Source organism: Ornithorhynchus anatinus, chromosome 3 (assembly GCF_004115215.2).
Source record: "Ornithorhynchus anatinus isolate Pmale09 chromosome 3, mOrnAna1.pri.v4, whole genome shotgun sequence".
NCBI lineage: Eukaryota > Metazoa > Chordata > Mammalia > Monotremata > Ornithorhynchidae > Ornithorhynchus > Ornithorhynchus anatinus.
In genome coordinates this window covers 46,738,345-46,752,547 of record NC_041730.1, presented here as the reverse complement: position 1 = coordinate 46,752,547, position 14,203 = coordinate 46,738,345, and the positions used below count along the sequence as shown (strand labels likewise).

At 51.0% G+C, this 14,203-nt stretch overlaps 1 protein-coding gene across 10 annotated transcripts in view; it reads right to left on the bottom strand.

The window, feature by feature from the left end:
• The window catches only part of MICAL2 (microtubule associated monooxygenase, calponin and LIM domain containing 2), a 197,449-nt gene extending 195,709 nt beyond the window's left edge, over positions 1-1,740 (bottom strand). For 9 of the 10 annotated variants that reach the window (XM_029059579.1, XM_029059582.1, XM_029059584.1 and 6 more), the window contains exon 1: positions 1,683-1,739. The gene's annotated coding sequence lies outside the window, so the exon portion shown is untranslated. Of the gene's footprint in view, positions 1-1,682 lie in introns of all 10 variants that reach the window. The other variant, XM_029059580.1, reaches the window with a different exon arrangement.
• Between the last annotated feature and the right edge of the window lie 12,463 nt (positions 1,741-14,203).

The window sequence follows — 14,203 nt, the reverse complement described above, 5'->3', positions numbered from 1 at the left end:
CAGTGGAGGGGAAAATTGGAGCAGAGAAATAGGGCAGAAAAGGGGGAAGGGATGGGTGAAGGCAGAGGGTGACAGAGTAGTGAAATAGGCACAGAAAAGGGGAGGGAGGGGAGGATGAGGGCGGGGGGAGGAGTTGGGGGCAGAGGAATAGGGGCAGAAAGGAGGGACGGGATGGGTGAGGGCAGAGGGGGAGAGGCCAGTGAAATAGGGACAGAAGAGGAGAAAGGGAAAATTGGGGCAGGAAAGGGAAGGATGAGGGGAGTTGGGGACAGAGGAACAGGGGCAGAAAGGAGGGAAGGGATGGGTGAGGGCAGAGGGGGAGAGACCAGTGAAATAGTGACAGAAAAGGGGGAATTGGGGGCAGAAAAAGGGACAGATGAGGATAGGGGGAGGGGGGAAGTTGGGGGCAGAGGATTGGGGTAGAAAGGAGGGAACGGATGGGTGAGGGCAGAGGGGGAGAGACCAGTGAAATAGTGACAGAAAAGGGGGAATTGGGGGCAGAAAAAGGGACAGATGAGGATAGGGGGGGGGGGAAGTTGGGGGCAGAGGAATGGGGTAGAAAGGAGGGAACGGATGGGTGAGGGCAGAGGGGGAGAGGCCAGTGAAATAGGGACAGAAGAGGAGAAAGGGAAAATTGGGGCAGGAAAGGGAAGGATGAGGGGAGTTGGGGACAGAGGAACAGGGGCAGAAAGGAGGGAAGGGATGGGTGAGGGCAGAGGGGGAGAGACCAGTGAAATAGTGACAGAAAAGGGGGAATTGGGGGCAGAAAAAGGGACAGATGAGGATAGGGGGAGGGGGGAAGTTGGGGGCAGAGGAATGGGGTAGAAAGGAGGGAACGGATGGGTGAGGGCAGAGGGGGAGAGGCCAGTGAAATAGGGACAGAAGAGGAGAAAGGGAAAATTGGGGCAGGAAAGGGAAGGATGAGGGGAGTTGGGGACAGAGGAACGGGGCAGAAAGGAGGGAAGGGATGGGTGAGGGCAGAGGGGGAGAGGCCAGTGAAATAGTGACAGAAAAGGGGGAATTGGGGGCAGAAAAAGGGACAGATGAGGATAGGGGGAGGGGGGAAGTTGGGGGCAGAGGAATGGGGTAGAAAGGAGGGAAGGGATGGGTGAGGGCAGAGGGGGAGAGACCAGTGAAATAGTGACAGAAAAGGGGGAATTGGGGGCAGAAAAAGGGACAGATGAGGATAGGGGGAGGGGGGAAGTTGGGGGCAGAGGAATGGGGTAGAAAGGAGGGAACGGATGGGTGAGGGCAGAGGGGGAGAGGCCAGTGAAATAGGGACAGAAGAGGAGAAAGGGAAAATTGGGGCAGGAAAGGGAAGGATGAGGGGAGTTGGGGACAGAGGAACGGGGCAGAAAGGAGGGAAGGGATGGGTGAGGGCAGAGGGGGAGAGACCAGTGAAATAGTGACAGAAAAGGGGGAATTGGGGGCAGAAAAAGGGACAGATGAGGATAGGGGGAGGGGGGAAGTTGGGGGCAGAGGAATGGGGTAGAAAGGAGGGAAGGGATGGGTGAGGGCAGAGGGGGAGAGACCAGTGAAATAGGGGCAGAAAAGGGGTGGAGGAGGACGGGGGAGGGAGGAAGTTGGGGGAGAAGACAGGGACAGAAAGGAGGGAAAGGATGGGATGGGGCAGAGGAAGATGGGGGCAGAAGAGCGTCCAGCCCGCGGGGTCCCTCGCTCACCTCGGCTGAGCGCAGGGCAGGGTGACATAGCTCCGCAGCTGCTGCTGCCGCCGTCGTCGGGGCCGGGCCGGGCCGGGTCGGGCCGCCCGCTGCCGCCCTCCTCGGCCCGGGACACGCCCCCCGGGGCAGGCCACGCCCCCGCCCCGCTGCCGACCAATCCCCGGGCGCCTCGGCGCAGGGCCACGCCCCCAGCCCCGCTGCCGACCAATCCCCGGGCGCCTCCACGCCCGGCCACGCCCCCCGCCGGAGGGGGCCGCCGGCGCACCTGAGCCGCCGCGCCCCGCCCAGTCCGGACCCGGGCTAATAATAATAACAAATACCGACATTATGATTATTAATAATAATGTTGTCTTTGTTAAGCGCTTACTAGGTGCACAGCACTGTTCTAAGCGCAGGGGGAGATCTAGGGTCATCGGGTTGTCCCACGTGAGGCTCACCGTCTTCATCCCCATTTTGCGGATGAGGTCACTTCACAGAGAAGTGAAGTGACTCGCCCCCGGTCACACAGCTGACGAGTGGCGGAGCCGGGATTCGAACCGATGACCTCTGACTCCCAAGCCCGGGCTCTTTCCATTGAGCCACGCTGCTTCTCTGCGGGGAAGCTGGGGGAGACGCCCCCACCGAGGGCCGGAGCGGGGCGGGGTCGGAGGGCCACCCAACAATCCGCGCAGGACCTGCAGGAAATAATAATAATAATAATGTTGGTATTTGTTAAGCACTTACTAGGGGCAGAGCACTGTTCTAAGCGCTGGGGGAGATACAGAGTAATCAGGTTGGAGAAGCAGCGTGGCTCAGTGGAAAGAGCATGGGCTTTGGAGTCAGGGCTCATGAGTTCGAATCCCTGCTCTGCCACTTGTCGGCTGTGTGACTGTGGGCAAGTCACTTAACTTCTCTGTGCCTCAGTTCCCTCATCTGTAAAATGGGGATTAAGACTGTGAGCCCCACGTGGGACAACCTGATTCCCCTATGTCTACCCCAGCGCTTAGAACAGTGCTTGGCACATAGTAAGCGCTTAACAAATACCAACATTATTAGGTTGTCCCACGTGAGGCTCACTGTTAATCCCCATTTTACAGATGAGGTAACTGAGGCACAGAGAAGTTAAATGACTTGCCCACAGTCACACAGCTGACAAGTGGCAGAGCCGGAATTTGAACCTATGATCTCTGACTCCCAAGCCCGGGCCTTCCACTGAGTCACGCTGCTTCTCTGGGGGGAAGCTGGGGGGAGACGCCCCCATCGAGGGCCGGAGCGGGGGTGGGGGGGGCGGCGGAGGGCCACCCAACGCTCCGCTCAGGACCTTCAGGAAATCCACCGTCTTGACACACTTAGCTCCTCTAATAATAAGAATAAATGATGATGGTATTTCCGAAGCGCTTACTAGGTGCCAAACGCTGGGGTGGATACAGGCTAATCACGTTGGACACAATCCCCATTTTACAGATGAGGAAACTGAGAACTTAATCCATCCCGATCCCACTTGGGGCTCACAATCCCCATTTTACAGATGAGGGGACTGAAAAATTCATCAGTCCCCTGTCCCACATGGGGCTCACCCGTCTCAAGCCCCATTTTACAGATGAGGGGACTGAGTCCCTGTCCCACATTGGGCTCACCACCTCAATCCCCATTTTACAGATAAGGGGACTGAGAGGTTAATCAATAACTGTCCCACCTGGGGCTCACAGTCTCAATCCCCATTTTACAGATGAGGAAACTGAGAACTTAATCCATCCCGATCCCACTTGGGGCTCACAATCCCCATTTTACAGTTGAGGGGACTGAAAAATTCATCAGTCCCCTGTCCCACATGGGACTCACCCTCTCAATCCCTCTTTTACAGATGAGGGAACTGAGAATTCATCAAGTCCCTGTCCCACATGGGACTCAATGCCTCAATTAATAATAATGTTGGTATTTGTTAAGCGCTTACTATGTGCCGAGCACTGTTCTAAGCGCTGGGGTAGACATAGGGGAATCAAGTTGTCCCATGTGGGACTCACAGTCTTAATCCCCATTTTACAGATGAGGGAACTGAGGCACAGAGGAGTTAAGTGACTTGCCCACAGTCACACAGCCGACAAGTGGCAGAGCTGGGATTTGAACTCATGAGCCCTGACTCCAAAGTCCGTGCTCTTTCCACTGAGCCACGCTGCTTCTCTCCCATTTTACAGATGAGGGGACTGAGAGGTTAATCAGTAAGTGTCCCTCCTGGGGCTCACAGTCTCAATCTCCATTTTACAGATGAGGAAACTGAGAACTTAATCCATCCCGAACCCTCTTGGGGCTCACAATCCCCATTTTACAGGTGAGGGGACTGAAAAGTTCATCAGTCCCCTGTCCCACATGGGGCTCACCCATCTCAAGCCCCATTTTACAGATGAGGGGACTAAGAAGTTAGTCTCTGTCCCATATGGGACTCACCCTCTCAACCCCTATTTTACAGATGAGGGAACTGAGAGATAATCAGTTCCTGTCTCACATGGGGCTCACCGTCTCAATCCCCATTTTACAAATGAGAGGACTGAAAAGTTAATCAGTTCCTGTCTCACATGGGGCTCACCATCACAATCCCCATTTTACAGATTCACCGTCTCAATCCCCATTTTACAGATGAGGAAACTGAGAGGTTAGTCAGTCCCCGTCCCACAAGGGGCTCACCGTCTCAATCCCCATTTTACAGATGAGGGGACTGAGAGGTTAATCAGTAACTGGCCCACATGGGGCTCACAGTCTAAATCGGAGGGAGAACAGAAATGGAGATTCCATTCACAGTTGAGGAAACTGAGGCCCAGAGCAGTCGAGTGATCGACCCAAGTTGACACAGCAAGCGGGTGGCAGAGCAGGGATTAGAATTCAGGTCCTGTGACTTCCAGGCCGGGGCCTTTTTCCACTAGGCCTCGCTGTTCCCCACCCCGTGGAGAGCCAAGGCCAGAAGCGAACACCTCCTCTTCCCATTCCTGTTCAGTCAGTCAAGCGATAGTATTTATCGAGTGCTGCCTCTGCACAAAGCACTGTGCTAAACACTTGGGAGAGAACACTAGAGTTAGGAAATATGACTCTTTTTTTTTATGGTATTTGTTAAGTGCTGACTGTGGGCCGGGCACTGAGAATTCATCTCGGCACTGAGAATTTATCAAGTCCATCAAGAGTGAGGGTAGATTTGAGGTAATCGTGTTGGACACAGTCCCGTGTCCTATATGGGGCTCAGAGTCTGACTCCCCATTTTACAGTTGAGGTAATCGAGGCCCAAAGAAGTGAAGCGACTTACCCAAGGTCTCACGGCAGAGAGGTGGGGGAGCGGGAATTAGAACCCAGGTCCTTCTGACTCCCAAGCCCATGCTCTGTCCACTAGGCCACGCTGCTTCTACAGCCTTGCGCTCAAGGAACTTTGATGCTTTCCAGGAGACAGACTGCAGGCAGGGGAATGAACGGATGCTTGGAAGGAATCCTGAAGGCCGACGTCTCCACCGTCGGGCCCACGTTCCCCCCTCCCCCCAGGGGAACCATCTGGCGATGGGATCACTCCTAGCCGCGTCGGAGCAGAGCCCAGCTCCATCCCTGCCCATAGTGACCCGGTAGCCCGGCCCGGATCCGGCCCCAGGTTGGATGGGAAATCCCAGTGCGATTCTGATCCTTGTTCTTCGATCCCTTCCCGTGTCACTCCTCCATCGCTACGAAGCGGCCCGAAAGGGCTCCAAGATACCATCGTAAGGCTCATCTCTGAAGATGGCTACGATGAAGGGAAGCGGCGTAGCCCAGGGGAGAGCGCCCGGGCCTGGAGTCAGAAGGACCTGGGTTCTGGTCCCAGCTCCGCCACCTACTAATAATAACAGTAATAATAATTATGGCATTTGTTTCAGTGCTTACTAGGTACCAGGCACTGTAGTAGGTGCTGGGGTCTGCTGAGTGACCTTGGGCAAGTCACTTCACTTATCTGGGCCTCAGTGACCTCATCTGTAAAATGGGGATTTAGATTGTGAGCCCCATGTGTCGGTGTCCAACTTGATTACTTTGTATCTACCCCGGTGTTTAGAAGAGGGTCTGGCACATAAGAAGCATCTAACGAATACCATTTAAAAAAAAGGGTGATATCTGAGCCTGCATGTGCGATTACGGCTGCCATCTTGGGCAGGGCCTGGTATGACTACAAAAAACAAATTCTGCCCAGGGACAGGTGCAGACCTACATGACACACCCCTCTCTCTGCCTATAAATATGTGCAGCTAAATATATCGTTAAAATCCCTTTCAGTAGGCAAGATGCATCCAAGCCGATCGTGTCCACCATCAGCCGGCCTTCCTCCCCACCTCCTCTCCTCCTTTCCAATCCCTTCAGCTGTTTTCTAGGTCCCAGGATTACGGCCTCCTTTCCTTTTACTTTCTCACACAACAGCCAGAGGAAATCTGGGCCGCTTTCCGGCCAGAAGAGTTTTTCAGGGCGGTCTGTGGGTGGCCACCATTTTAAATTAGCCATAGACTTGTTTCCGTAGCCACGCCAAGCTCCAACTGTGGATTAAGAAGCGGGAGCGTGTGCGTGCTCAGAAAAATGTCAGTGAAAATCCTTTGACCCAGCAGCCGGGGAGAGAGAGCCAGCCCCCTTGTCCTTTCCCACTCCTTCCTCCCGCCCCTACCAGCCCAGAAAGGGGGTGGGGGATGGAGAGGGGAGAGACAGCAGAAGTTATCTGGCTGGGACAGGCCGCTCCTGAACCACTGTAATCTAACCACCCAGATCTCCCAGAGAGAAGATGAAGGTTTGGAATCTACAGAGCAGATTCCAGTTGCTTATTAAATACAATCAGGTTATGAGAAAAGAGAAGGTTTGGCCCCAGGCAGCCCAAGAAACCTGTCTTTGGAGAGAGAGACGGACTCTGGGATCTTCTGAGGGAGAGAGATTGGAAACATTTGTGCTCACTCTCGGAAGTCACTTCAAATGGCAAGAAGCGAGGTCAGCTCGCCGGGACTCCGCCTTGGTATCACTCTGCGGGCCGCAGCGTGTCTACGTCTTTCTGGGTAGCGAGAAGTGGAGAAAGAGTCAAGGACAGGAAACACGGGTTGTTTTAACCCACGATAATACCTAATGACTCTTTGTCGAACGGTGTCTGTGAAGCGCTTACTACCCACCGGGCACTGTACTAAGTGCTGGGGTAGATCCAAGCTAATCGGGTTGGATACAGGCCGTGTCCCACGTGAGGCTCACAGTCTTAATCCCCATTTTACATATGAGGCAACTGAGGCCCAGAGAAGTGAAGTGACTGGCCCAAGGTCACCCAGCGGAAAAACAGTGGAGCTGGGATTAGAACCCAGCTCCTTCTGACTTCCAGGCCTGGGCAATATACATTAGGCCACGCCGCTTCTCTCTGCAGGGAGCTCACACAGGCTGCACTAGGCAGAGTAGTAACACTAAGTGCTTAGTATAGTGCTCTGCACACAGTACACTCCCAAAAAATACCACTGAATGAACAGAGAACCGGTGGGTGGGACTAAGGCCTACAGCGATGCCAGACTCCTGGGAGAGGAAAGGAGGCTGTCAGAGACCATCGGGCTTCAGCCAGTCAGTCAAAATCAGGGGTGAGGAGTCTAATAATAATAATATCTGTGCTATTTGTTAAGTGCTTACTATCAATCCATCCCTGGTATTTACTGAGCGCTTACTACGTGCAGAGCGCTGGCCTGAAAGCTTGGAAGAGTCCAATACAACCGAGTTGGCAGACACGTCCCCTGCCAAAAACAAGCTTGCGTCTGCTGTCTGTCTCCCCTGTTCTAGACTATAAGCTTGTTATGGGCAGGAAATGTCACTGTTATTGCTGTATTAACAATAGCAATAATAATAATAATAATAATAATGGTATTTGTTGAGCATTGTATTAAGAACTGTACTAAGCACTGGCTGGATGCAAATCGAATCAGATGCGGTCCCTGTCGCACATGGTGGTCACACTCTAAATCCCTATTTTACAGATGAGGCAACTGAGGCCCAGAGAAGCAAAGTGACTTGCCCAAGGACACTCAGCAGATAAGTGGCAGAGCCGGGATTAGGACCCATGACCTTCTGACTCCCAGGCCCGTCCTCTATCCACTACGCCATGCTGCTTCTCATATGGTTCTTTCCTAAGCGCTTGGTTCAGTGCTCGGCATACGGTAAGCGCTCAGTAAATACAATTGAACGAATGAGATTGCTACAAGATCAGCAGGTTAGTCACAGTCTGGGGGAGAGAAAGAACAGATACTGGATCCCCATTTTACAGAGGAGGAAACTGGAACGCGGAGAAGGGTCACACAGCAGGCACGTGCCGGAGTGGGGATTGGAACCCAAGTCCCCAAACTTCCAGGTCTGTGCCACACTCCTTCACCATGATCTTGGAATCCCAAAGGCAAATACGGATTCCGAGGGAGGCCCTTGGGCTGGGCTGTGGAGCCCCGCTCCCTTCGATGACAGGTCTGACCACACCTGAAGCCAGGTGAGACGCCCAGCTGACCGGGCCGGACCAAGGATGCGATGAGTCCAGAAGATGAGAGAGAGAGAGAAAGCTGAGAAGCTCGTCGGGGCTGGCTGGCTCCCGCACAATTATAAAGCGGACCATTTGTCTCCCTGCCTGGAATCAAAGACTAGCGATGATACAATAATAATAATAGTGATATTTATTAAGCACTCACGATGTGCCCAGCTCTGAGCTCTGATATGAACCATGGCTACCCCAGTTCTTTATAACAATTCATTATAGAACAAGGCTTCATTCTTTCAATCGTATTTATGGCGCGCCTACTGTGTGCAGAGCACTGTACTAAGCGCTTGGAAAGTACAATTGGGCAACGGATAGAGGTGATCCCTACCCAACAACGGGCTCACAGTCTAGAAGCGGGGAGACAGACATCAAAACAAAACAAGTAGACAGGCAACAATACCATCAAAATAGATCAATAGGATTATAGATGTATACACCGATCGTATAATAAATATAAGGAATAATAATTCATTACTATTATGAATTTATTAAGTGCTTACTATGTGCCGAGCACTGGACTGAGTGCTGGGGTAATAATAATCATTGTGGCATTTGTTAAGTGCTTACTATGTACCAGTCACTGTACTAAACGCTGGGGCAGATACAAGCAAATAGGGTTGCACACAGTCCCTGTCCCAGGAGGGGCTCACAGCCTCAATCCCCATTTGACAGAAGAGTTAACCGAGGCACAGAGAAGTGAAGTGACTTGCCCAAGGCCACTCGGCAGACAAGTAGCGGAGTGGGGATTAGAACCCATGACCTGCTGACTCCCAGGCCGGGGCCACATGGGGCTCACAGTCTCAGTAGGAGGGAGAACAGGCACCGAATCCGCATCTTGCGGATGAGGGAACCAAAGCACAGAGAAGCAAAGTGACTTGCCCCAAGCCAACCAGCAGGTCTGTGGAGGAGTGAGAATTAGAACCCAAGTCCTCCGACCCCCAAGGCCCTGCTCTTTCCGCTAGGCCGTACTGCTTTTCAATAGGAAACTCCTATCAGTCAATCGGTGGTATTTATTGAGCACTCATTCATCCATCCATTCATTCAGTCGTATTTATTGAGCACTTACTGTGTGCAGAGCACTGTACTGAGCGGTTGGAAAGTAGAAGCAGCGTTGCTCAGTGGAAAGAGCATGGGCTTTGGAGTCAGAGATCATGGGTTCGAACCCTGGTTCTGCCACTTGTCCGCTGTGTGACTGTGGGCGAGTCACTTAACTTCTCTGTGCCTCAGTTCCTTCATCTGTAAAATGGGGATTAAGGCTGTGAGCTCCACGTGGGACAACCTGATTCCCCTGTGTCTACCCCAGCGCTTAGAACAGTGCTCTGCACATTGTAAGCGCTTAACAAATACCAACATTATTAACATTATTAGAATTACTGCATCCTAAGCGCTTAAAGACACCCTTCTCCTGAACCCGCACACATCCTGTTCCTCTAGGGGCAGAGGCAGATCGTTTTGGGTTCTGATTCCAGTTTTGGGACCTGTGGAATTCCCTGGGATGAACTCGGTCAAGGGCCAGACGTGCCTCTTCAAACTTTCCTCCAGATGGGCATTCGAACTCTGTCCACGGCAACTGTCGAAATTCAAGACACCTCTCTGCCCTGACCAAAGAGTCAAGTCCCCTCCCCTCTATTGCTCAACCCAGGCAGGTGAGATGGAAAGAGATTCATCTCTCTGAACCTGGCCCGGGCAATAAATCCGGAGGTACTAATTCCAGTGGCTGCTAAAACGAGAATCATCTACGGAAACACGGCATCTGTTTTCCACGGTGCTTGCTGGAGACGCTTGAAGAGCGGCTTTTCACAAGGCACAGCCGACGCCGCTTGTTTATCCCAGTTCTTTTTCCAGCAGGGCAGGGGTTGTCTCTATCTGTTGCCGAGCTGTACTTTCCACTCGCTTAGGACAGTGCTCGGCCCACAGTAAGCGCTCAATAAATATGACTGAATGAACGAATAAAATACTAATGGCCTTTTCTGCCTCTTGGTAAATAGATATAGGGAAGAGCAACGTGCTCTACTGGAAAGATCACTGGCCTGAGAGTCAGAGGACGAGGGTTCTAATCCCGGCACTGCTGGGTGATCTTGGGCGAGTCACTTCACTTCTCTGTGCCTTAGTTTCCCCATCTGTCATTCGGGAATTCATTGTCTCAGGGTAAGCTCCATGAGGGACCGAGACTGTGTCCACCCTGATTGTCTTGTATCTATCCAGTGCGTAGAACAGTGCTCGACACATAGTAAGTACTAACGAATACCGTAATAATAATAAAAAAGATTAGTCAGTGGCATTTATTGAGTGCTTACTGCGTGCAGAACACTGTACTAAGCACTTGGGAGATCCCAATACACCAGAGTTGGCACTCAGGTTCCTTGCCGACAAGGAGCTTACCTTCTAGAGGGGAAGACTGACAATTAAAAATCAGACTACTGACACAGGAAAGCAGTTCCCTGCGGCTTTTTTGCGAACAGCATCCTCTTCTTTGTGTGTTTTTTTTGTTTTTTTAATGGTATTTGTTAAGCGCTTACTATGTGCCAGGCACCGTGCTAAGCGCTGGGGTAGATACAAGCAAATCAGGTTGGACACACACCCTCTCCAAGATCTGATTAATTTGCTCTGCTTATCTTGTACCTACCCAAACTCCTAGAACAGTGTTTGAGAAGCAGCTAGTCGATACAGCACAGGCCTGCGGGTCGGTAGGATGTGGGTTCTAAACCTGGCTCCGCAACTTGTCTGCTGCATGACCTTGGGCAAATCGCTTCACTTCTCTGTGCCTCAGTTTCCCCATCTGTAAATTGGGTTTTAAGACTGTGAGTCCCATGTGCGAGAAGCAGCGTGGCTTAGCGGAAAGAGCATGGGCTTGGGAGTCAGAGGTCGTGGGTTCTAATCCCAGCTCCGCCCCTTATCAGTCGTGTGACTTTGGGCCAGTCACTTCACTTCTCTGTGTCTCAGTTCCCTCATCCATAAAATGGGGATTAAGACTGTGAGCCCCACGTGGGACAACCTGATTCCCCTGTGTCTATCCCAGCGCTTGCTTAGAACAGTGCTCGGCACATAGTAAGCGCTTACAAATAACAACATTATTATTAGTAGTAGTAGTAAGCACTAAACAAATACCATCATCATTATTAGTATTATTATGATGTGGGACAGTAACTGTGCCCAACCTGATTAGCTCTAATACAAGTGCTTAGAACAGTCCTTGACACATAGTAAGCGCTTAACAAATACCATTATTATTACTACATAATAAGAGCTTAATAAATACCATCCTAATACCTTAATAAATACCATCAGTGCCTCAGATACACTGCTGGACTGGTTGCTCTAAGGTCCAATTAATAATAATGTGTGGTATGTGTTAAACGCTTTCTGTTCATTCATTCATTCATTCAATCATATTTATTGAGCGCTTACTGTGTGCAGAGCACTGTACTAAGCGCTCGGAATGTACAACTTGGCAACAGATAGAGCCAACAACGGGCTCACAGCACTGTATTAAGCCTTGGGGTAAGACGCAAAATAATACACAGTTTAAGGACAACTATCATAAGGGAAGGGGGGCTTCCACTTCTGGGGGCAAAATCATTGTTCCCCTCATCCCAGGCCTCTGATCAAATCCAGATTTTCCAAACCCAGAGCTTTTCTGAGAGGGTAAGGAGAGGCCTTTGACTGGCTCTTTCTTACTCATTAGCTTTTTAAAGTCTCCCTGCCAATCCCAAACCCCTAAAAGAAGCCTCTTCTATTAGAGTGGAAGCCCCTTGTGGGCTGACAATGCGCCAGTTTGGTTTTCTGTTCTTCCCAAGAGCTCGTGCCTGTCTCTGATGCTGTCGATGCCAGTCTACTTGTTCTGTTTTGTTCCCGTCTTCCCCATTCTAGTCTGTGAGCCCGTCGTTGGGTAGGGATTGTCTCTCTCTGTTGCCGAATTGTACTTTCCAAGCGCTTAGTACAGTGCTCTGCACACAGTCAGTGCTCAATAAATAGGATTGAATGAATGAATGAAAGTAAGGCGCTCGATAAATACTGCGGCTCTGCCTGTCTGTGCCTCTTCTCACACCCTAGGGTGTCCTGCTCTCTGGTCCTTAATCCTAAATCAGACCAGGCTCACCTCAGCCTTCCCTCTGCTTGTTTTCTGTTATGTGACCCTGGGCAAGTCACTTCACTTCCTTGTGCCTTAGTTACTTCATAAAAATGGAAGACTGTGAGCCCCATGTGGGACAGGGACTGTGTACAACCTGATGATCTCGTATCTACCCCAGCGCCTCGCATAATGCTTGGCACATAGCAAACGCTTTGCAAATATCATAAAAAGTTGCCGGGGTGAGGGCTTTGGTCATCTTCTTGCTTGTCCTTTTTTCTCCAACTCAGGGTGCAGCGGAGAAGTGGAGATGGGACCCCCCGATGGAGGTAGAGACGAGGGGGTGCCAGGGATTTACTGTCCCTGCTTACTTGGAAGAGGAATCAACCCCAAGGTCAGAGTGAAATCATCCATATTTAATCTGATCTGGTCATGGAACATAACAGTGGGAAGTGATCTCTGAATGGTGAGCAGCGTGGCTCAGTGGAAAGAGCAAGGGCTTGAGAGTCAGAGGTCATGGGTTCGAATCCTGGCTCTGTCACTTGTCAGCTGTGTGACTGAGGGCAAGTCACTTAACTTCTCTGTGCCTGTTACCTCATCTGTAAAATGGGAATTAAGACTATGAGCCTCATGTAGGACAACCTGATTACCCTGTATACCCCTGTGCTTAGAACACTGCTCTGCACATAGTAAGCGCTTAACAAATGCCAACATTAATTAATTAAATGATTCCTTTACCGAGGCCTCTCTAGCGGCCTCGTGGAAACAGCACGGACCTGAGAATCGGGGGCTTGGGTTCTGTACTTGCCGCTGCTTGACCTTGGACAAGTCACGTTATTTCTCTGAGCCTCAGTTTCCCCATATGTACAATAAAGGTTTAAATAATACCTATTATCCCTCTGGCAGAGACTATGTTACCCAGAAGCAGCATGGCATAGTGGCTAGAGCCCGGGCCTGGGAGTCAGAAGGTCATGGTTCTGATCCCGGCTCTGCCACTTGTCTGCTGAGTGACCTTGGGCAAGTCACGTCACTTCTGTGGGCCTCAGTTCCCTCATCTGTAAAATGGGGATTGAGACTGTGAGCCCCATGTGGGACTGGGACTGGGTCCAATCCGATCTGCCTGTATCCACCCTAGTGCTTAGTACAGTGGCTGGCACATATAAGTGCTTAACAAATACCATAATTATTATTATCATTATTTATAATAAGGGATTATGTCCAACCTGATTATCTTGTACGTACCCCAGCACTTAGCACAGTACCAGGCACATGATAAGCTATTATTATTATCATTATTATTATTCTTCCCTCAAGAGACAGCTTGTTCTTATTAGTCCAAACTCACTAGACTTTGTGGGCAACAGTTCTTGCCCTGGTGCTCTCCAAGCCCGGCCTGGATTGTGTCCAACCTGATTAGCTTGTATCTACTCCAGAGCTTAGAACAGTGCTTGACACCTAGTAAGCACTTAACAAAAACATTTATTATTATTATTATTATTACAAAACCTGTCTGGTCTCTCTATTGGAAGAAGCTCATTGTAGTTTATCAGAGGAACGGCCCAGGGGGTCTTCCTGCCAAAGTCTCCGGACCTGCTCTCGGGAGGATGATGACGACGTCGCATGGGAAAGTCACTCTTCTCGTGGCTGACTGGAAGCGGGAACCACAAATTATCAGGGTGCGCTTGCTCTGCGCAATTATATTTTTTTATGGTATTTGTTAAACGCTTACTGTGTACTGGGCCCTGAAGTAAGTGCTGGGGTAAATACAAGATGATCAGATTGGACGCAGTCCCTGTCCCACACAGAGCTTACAGTCTTATTACTCACTGGTGAGTAGCCAACCTACTCACGTACCTCGTCCAGCTTGCCTCCAACCTCTCGCCCACGTACTGCCCCTGGCCCGGAACACCCTCCCTCATCATATCCGACAGACCCTATACCCATTCA